Below are 7814 nucleotides of genomic sequence, written 5' to 3'. Positions count from 1 at the left end.
ATTTATAGATGAAATGCTGCCGACAGTACCGAGGAAATTCCGACGAAATACCGACGGCAACGACTCTTTCCTCAGAATTTCCTCAGAATTTTTAAAATCCCCCAACGGCTCTCTAACGGCTATAATATATCCTCGGATATTCGTCGGTGTTTTCTGAGGAATATGATTTCCTCTCTATTTCATCGGTATATTCCGAGGAAATTCCGAGGAAACCCAAATTTTGGGTTTTCTCGGAATTTCCTCGAAAATTCGTCAGAATATTCTGAGGATCTCATTTTTCATCAAAATGTCCGTCAAAATTACGCTGTTTTTGTGTAGTGATATGCTTCAGGTTCATGGTCCAGATGTGAATGCTCTTAAGGCTTTTTGTTGGAAATTTAAGTTTCCACCTAAGAAGCATTTTTGTGTGGCAAATAGTTTCAAGATATATTTCGGTAAAGGACAGTTTACGGGCGATAGGGATTCAAGGGGATACACAATGTGTTCTTTGAATGCCCCCGTCAGTCCAAGTTTGGGTTCTCTCACAGATCCCATCGAATATAACTGTTTTTCCTACGTAATCAATTTTTGCAAATATGATCATTTGTTTTGGAGGGTGTCCCCGCGAGAGACTACTCATCAATTTGCTTGGATTTTATGGTACATTTGGAAAGGTAGAAACAATATGGTTTTCAGTAATATCAATTATGATCCCAGAGAAACCTTGCAATTGGCAGAAATTAAATCAAGGATTTGGATTGAAGCACATAGAAGTCTTTCACAAAGGGTCGCCCAACATAAGGAATGAGGTTCAGATAATTTGCCCAACATATCGGGTCGAAGGTGATTTACAGATGGGTCTTGGAAATACCAAGATCCTTTCTCATGACAAGGTTGGTATAGTACATTAGAAGGTTTCAACGGCTTGATAGGAGCAAGGAACACGAAAGCCAGCATCTCTCTTCTTCATTAAGAGATAGAAGTCCTTATTTGGGCGAAAGTATGATCAATTTAAGAGTTTCATGTGACGTTTGCAACGGATTGTTCTCCATTGGTGAATATGGTTTCAAAACCAGCAGAATGGTCTTCATTTGCAACTTATCTAGAAGATATTCAACAATTGAAAGAGAGTTTTAATCACTCGGAAATCATCCATGAACAAAGAACACATAATACAAGAGCGGACAGTCTGGCACGTAATGCAAGAAAACAACCGTCTCTCGTCAATCATATGGATTCTGAGTTACCGGTGTGGTTTGCATAGTATTAATTGAGTCTGTTTATGTTGATGACAGAAAAAATGGGAACCATGATAACTTACTGTTTTCATCAAAATTTAAAAATTTGATCCGAAATGCAAAATATCAAACGAAAAGAAAAGTTTTTATTTGCACTTACGCTGCCTTGCAAGAAGTTTTGTATAATTAATGTCTAATAGTTAAAATATTAATTTTAGAATTAGATGATTATTATCCTAATCTTTTCACTGTAATTTTAATCATAATTATGTTTATATGAAACTTTAATATAAATTTAATAATTTTAAAAAATCAAACATTTAGTTTTCCTTTTTTGATTCAATTAAAAACATTTTGTTATTTTGTTGATCCAAATTAAATCGGCAACAAAATAATTTCTTGAGTAATATTAGTACCGGTAACTAAAGTATTTTCTATATATCTCCGAGTCTGACGTATATGTCAAATTCAATTTTGATAGATATGCATGGTATTATCTTATACTCTATTAATGAGCTGTAATGATATGAACATCCAACAGCCAAGTCCACAACTAAATGCGTAACACCAAAACATAAACATATACATTCATGCTTTGGTGTATAAGTTGTAAGTATAGTAAGACGTTAAGAATTCAAGTGCAAACTTTGGAGCATACTGATCTAATTAAAAAAAAATGAGTCGACCTCAGAGTTTGACCAGAAAGGAATCAAGTTACCATCCCACTGATATAAAGCTTCCGGGCTTGGGTAAGTTTAAACCAATTTTGTATTAAAAATGTTTTGAAGTTGATAATTTTAATGGTTGAACAAAACGAGAGAAAATCAGGATCCGTTACATTTCAACAAAATTATGGAGGAAAACGAAACATGAGCCCGAATATCACTTTTACGTGTCCATGAAATCTTGCATATTTACATGGTTTTAACATTATTTCTTGTACATAATGATCATGTAGATTAGGAATTAGGCATTTTTAGGGTCCATTTTACATTACATGGGTCTTTATTAGGGGCTAGAGTGTGCTATGGAGTTTTTGGAGGTGTTTAGAGACATTTGTGGTACAAAAGGGTGAAAGATGAACATGGATGCAGACCTTAAAGATATCTTTTGAAGCTCATGTTTTGGGATGACGTGAGAAATTGAGTTATCTTTCTAATGGAAGTGGTTTCAAGTCATTTGGAGCTGTATTGGAGGAGTTATGATCGATTTACTAGAGGCATATCAACCCTGATGCGGGTTGTACCAACTTGGGTTCCCTTACCCGGGCGCGAGAAGAGGAAGCTGGACAAGGAGCTGGCGCGGGTTGCGACCATGGCATCTACCCAGGTCGCGTCTTTACCTTGGCCGAAAATCAACATTTTTAAAGGGCATTCTAGACTTTTCTATGGAAACTATTAGGTTTTCCAAAAACCATATAAATACTCTTGTAATCCCCAAGTTGGGATTTATCTCATTTTCTCTCAAGAACTTTGTCTAAACTTGTAAAAGTTTGAATCTTTTGATAATCTAAGGAAGTATTTCATCTTATATTTGTGTTTCTCTTGCTCATTAACATGATTAGCCTTGATCCTTACATGGGTTTAAGGTTTCTCATGGAAATTAATGAGTAGTGACCTTGTGATTCATGGGTTGGATAGATTAGGGTGATTAGGTGGATATTTAGGATGTTTATGGTTTGATTAACATTGTTCTATGCTTGATAAGTGTACTTAATGCTAGATTAGACTTGATCACTCTCATCTAGACTTTAAGCTATTTTACGCCCGAAAAGTGTTTGTTAAAATGCTTGAATGAGCTTAGTATTGTCTTTTACATATTCGGCCAACGATAGTTGATGTCCGAGATGTTTAAGTGGTTAGTAGACTTGTGATTCATGCATGCTTGATTGCTTTAGCCAACGACAGTTGATGTTTAATTCATGATTAACATAGGGGTTTTTGCCACGACAGTGGATTAATCTATATTGAATGAGATCTCGACCTATAGACTTGTTGATTGTTTTGTTTGAACATCCTAGATTGAACCTTGATCACCTTATATCAATTATCATTGCCCATGGATACATCCTTAGCATTTGGTTGAATTCTTGCACTTATTTCTTGATTGGATTTGAGATCACCTTGTTTATATTTCTAGGATATTAGTTTGTTACAAATCATTCATCTTCTTGTTTGCTTAGATTAAGGAAGCTTGTATATTCTTGGTGTTATAGATCATTTGTTCCTTGTGGATTTGATCCTAAAATGCTACAATGACATACCATTCGATTGTGGTATTGTTGGCATATTAGGTTAATTGGTGTGTGCTTAAACGCCTAATCAATTTGGCGCCGTTGCCGGGGAACTAAGTAGATTTGTCATTAGGATTTCAAACTTTCTTGAGATTAAGCTTTATTTTCTTATGCTTTATTTTGCTTTTGTATAGCTACTAACCATTTATTCTAGTTTTTTGCTATTTGCAGTGATGGCAGCAAGCCATTTTGTTTGGCCACAAGAAGAGGAAAACACACTTAAGATCATATTGATGATGATGAGTCAATGTGGAGGAGCCATTTGATGAAAGTATACTCACACCAGAACAAAGTGTAAAGGCGGATGAGCTTTGCAAAGAGAACCCAATGTTGACAAGGGAGGACATGGCAGTCATGCTTAGGCTAAATCTTATGTCATATCGGGCAACACTAGAAGGAAGAGAGCTCATAAGCATTGAGATAAGAATGGCTCAACAGCTCAAAGAGGTATTTTATTGGGTTCCACCAACCCAACTAGAAGGTATATGCAATTTGACTTTGGAACTTCATTTTGAGGATATTTGCTTGCCATGTGTTGAAGAGATTGCCTCTAATTTGAATTCTCATGTGCTCATCAATGAATTTCTTGATCTAATATGTGAAACTAAAAACTAGATGACTTGAGAGTAGAAAAGCTTGCTAGAGATCATATTGAAGTTTGTTTTGTCAAGAACTATCTTTGTGCTTCCATTGATCTTGAATCTGAATTTTTGATGCTTGATGAACCTAGGTCTCTTCTTGAACTTGCTGATTTAGGGGATGAACTTGATGTTGATAGGCTCTTGCTTGAGATAGAAATCTCCCTTGTCAAAAACTTTCATGAGAATGAGAACATTGTGTTTTATTTGATTGATGGAGATATAGTTGACTACTTTGTTAAAACTTCTTGTGTTTCCCCCAAATGCTTTTGATTCTCATGATCATCTGAACCTCAAGGAACATTTCATAATTCATGCCACATCTTTAGTGAAGCTCTTTGAGGAAAAATCTGTCTATTTTTATGGACAGTAGTGTGCTCATTTGCATACTTGGTTCCTTGTTCTTGTAGGAGAAGGACCAAAGGTGCATTGGCTCAACCTTTTGATACTTATGATTAGCAAGCACACAAAGTCAAGCTAGAGACTTAAAACAAGCTCACTTGGGAAGAAGCCCCATGTTTATCCATTGTATATATTTCTTTATCTTTCTTTCTTTTAGGTTGTTTAATAAGTATGGTTGAGGTCTTTCAGGTTCAGTCTAGAGCCAATAAGAGAGGAAAGGCTGCCAAGCATTGCTCCTCTAAACACCCATTATCACACCCCCGTCTCCATTTGAGGTACCGCTCCAACCTTTCATTGTAGATACCATTTGCTTTTCTCATATTTTTGGTATCTCCTTTTCTCTTAATCACACAGAGACTGTGTGACTTAAGTTAGGGGGATGTACCAAGTATTTGATCATGTTTGTTTTGATGATTAGGAGTCTCATGCATTGCATTGTACATACATATATACATAGAAAAACCAAAAAAAAAAAATTTGAAAATTTTGAAAAACACAAAAAGAAGCTTTTAGTTGCATCATTTGCATCCTCAGGATTGAGTCTAGAGCATAGATGTTGCATTCACTTGCATATGGAGCAGCAGTTAAAAATGCCTTGTAACTTGTCTTGCACTGAAATTGACACTCTAGCTAAACATATCAAGTAGATTAAACATCTCTTGAAAGCCTTGCATGCTTCGAGCCTTGAAAACTCTTCTTGAAACATGTTTGCCTGCTTGATATTGGCATTGTTTTTGAAACCAGCTCCAACCTGAATCTAGACTTGAATGAACTTAATCTCTCTTGCATATGGACACTTTCATACTTGATCATGGATCTCATACACATTTGGGTTATCTTTTTCCATTCATTACCCTTGTTAATCCAAATGACACTTCCACCCTTGAACCCTAGCCATTCTTTGAGACCAAACATTGATTTGCATAAGTGAGGCCTCTTTTGATAGCTTGTCATGTGCAAAATCTTGAGAGTATTAGAGGCGACATAGATTTGTTCTCATCTCTTGCTAGCATAAGAACTTCATTTGAGCTAGCATTTGGGATGGTGAGTGGGTTTGTGTGTTCTAAATGTTAATATATTGGGTTTGGGAAGTGAGAAAGATGAGAAATATGAACAAAAGAGTGTCATGAGAAGAGAAAAACCCTAGGGACAAAAGAAAAGAATGGAGCTCTAGATTGTGTACAAAGGAACCTTCCCCTTTAAAATTAAAAAAAAAAAGAGAAAGAAAAGAGAATCAATGAGAAGGTGGGAAGGGAAATGAGAAAGATTTAGAGCTAAGTGTTGTAAAAAGTGAATAAAAGTCCCTAGTTGGTTGAGTCAAAAGAAAAAGAGAGTTGTTCATTGGGTGAGTGATGTGAGTGGGTGCTATTTTGGTTTTAGGATGGGGATGAAAAGGGTAGAACTTGTACTCACTTAGGAAAATGGTAGAATGATGAGAATGGATCTATGTATGCATGAATTGCTTCTAGTCTTGATAAATTTTGCATAATGATCAAACTCCTTGTTCTTGAGTGATAACCACCTTGAAATGATGCATTTGAACCCTCCTCTTCATTCACATTAGACCATTTACTTACTTAGCCAAATGATTGAGATCATGTGCCCATTTGTGAGAATTCACTTTGTGTGTGTGTGTGTGTGAATCAATGTGAGGGCTGGTAAAAAAAGGACTTGTTGGTTGATAAGCATTGCATCTTGTGTAGAGGCATAAGAGTATTGATAGGCCTTGAGAAGCTAGAGTATAATAAGAGAGTGTGCTCATGCTATTTGCTATGTTTCCTTAGGATGTCAAGTTGAGTGTTGTAAGTGTCTCTTTTGATTATAAGCTCCCATTTTTATATTTCTCTTTCTTGAGCTTTTGAAAAGTTTACTTGAGGACAAGTAAAAGGACTAGTATGGGGGAGTGGATATCTTGCATATTTACATGGTTTTATCCATCATTTCTTGTACATAATGATCATGTAGATTAGGAATTAGGCATCTTTAGGGTCCATTTTGCATTTTAGGGTCCATTTTGCATACATGGATCTTTATTAGGGGTTGGAGTGTGCTATGGATTTCTTGGAGGTGTTTAGAGACATTTGTAGTGCAAAAGGGTGAAAGATGAACATGGATGCAGACCTTAAAGATATCTTTTGAAGCTCATGTTTTGGGGTGACGTTGGAAATTGAGTTATCACTCTAATGGAAGTGGTTTCAAGTCATTTGGAGCTGTATTGAAGGAATTATGATCGATTTACTAGAGGCATATCAACCCTGACGCGGGTTGTACCAACTCGGGTTCCCTTACCCGGGCGCGAGAAGAGGAAGCTGGACGAGGAGCTGGCGCGGGTTGGCTGACGCGGGTTGCGACCATGGCATCTACCCAGGTCGCGTCTTTACCTTGGCCGAAAATCAACATTTTTAAAGGGCATTTTAGACTTTTATATGGAAACCATTAGGTTTTCCAAAGACCATATAAATACTCATGTAATCCCCAAGTTGGGACTTATCTCATTTTCTCTCAAGAACTTTGTCTAAACTTGTAAAAGCTTGAATCTTTTGATAATCTAAGGAAGTACTTCATCTTATATTTTTGTTTCTCTTGCTCATTAACATGATTAGCCTTGATCCTTACATGGGTTTAAGATTTCTCATGGAAATTAGTGAGTAGTGACCTTGTGATTCATGGGTTGGATAGATTAGGGTGATTAGGTGGATATTTAGGATGTTTATGGCTTGATTAACATTGTTCTATGCTTGATAAGTGTATTTAATGCTATATTAGACTTGGTCACTCTCATCTAGACCTTAAGCTATTTTACACCCGAAAGGTGTTTGTTAAAATGTTTGAATGAGCTTAGTATTGTATTTTACATATTCGGCCAACGACAGTTGATGTCCGAGATGTTTAAGTGGTTAGTAGACTTGTGATTCATGCATGCTTGATTGCTTTAGCCAACGACAATTGATGTTTAATTCATGATTAGAATATGGATTTTTGCTACAACAGTGGATTAATCTATATTAAATGAGATCTAGACCTATAGACTTGTTGATTGTTTTGTTTGAACATCTTAGATTGAACCTTGATCACCTTATATCTATTATCATTGCCCATGGATCCATCCTTAGCATTTGATTGAATTCTTGCACTTATTTCTTGATTGGATTTGAGATCACCTTGTTTATATTTCTAGGATATTAGTTTGTTACAAATCATCCATCTTCTTGTTTAATTAGATTAAGGAAGCTTGTATATTCTTGGTGTTATAGATCATTAGTT

The sequence above is a fragment of the Brassica oleracea genome, chromosome C8, assembly GCF_000695525.1.
Source record: "Brassica oleracea var. oleracea cultivar TO1000 chromosome C8, BOL, whole genome shotgun sequence".
In the NCBI taxonomy this organism is placed as follows: domain Eukaryota; kingdom Viridiplantae; phylum Streptophyta; class Magnoliopsida; order Brassicales; family Brassicaceae; genus Brassica; species Brassica oleracea.
The sequence above is the reverse complement of the archived record's forward strand: the minus strand, read 5'-3'. Positions refer to the sequence as shown.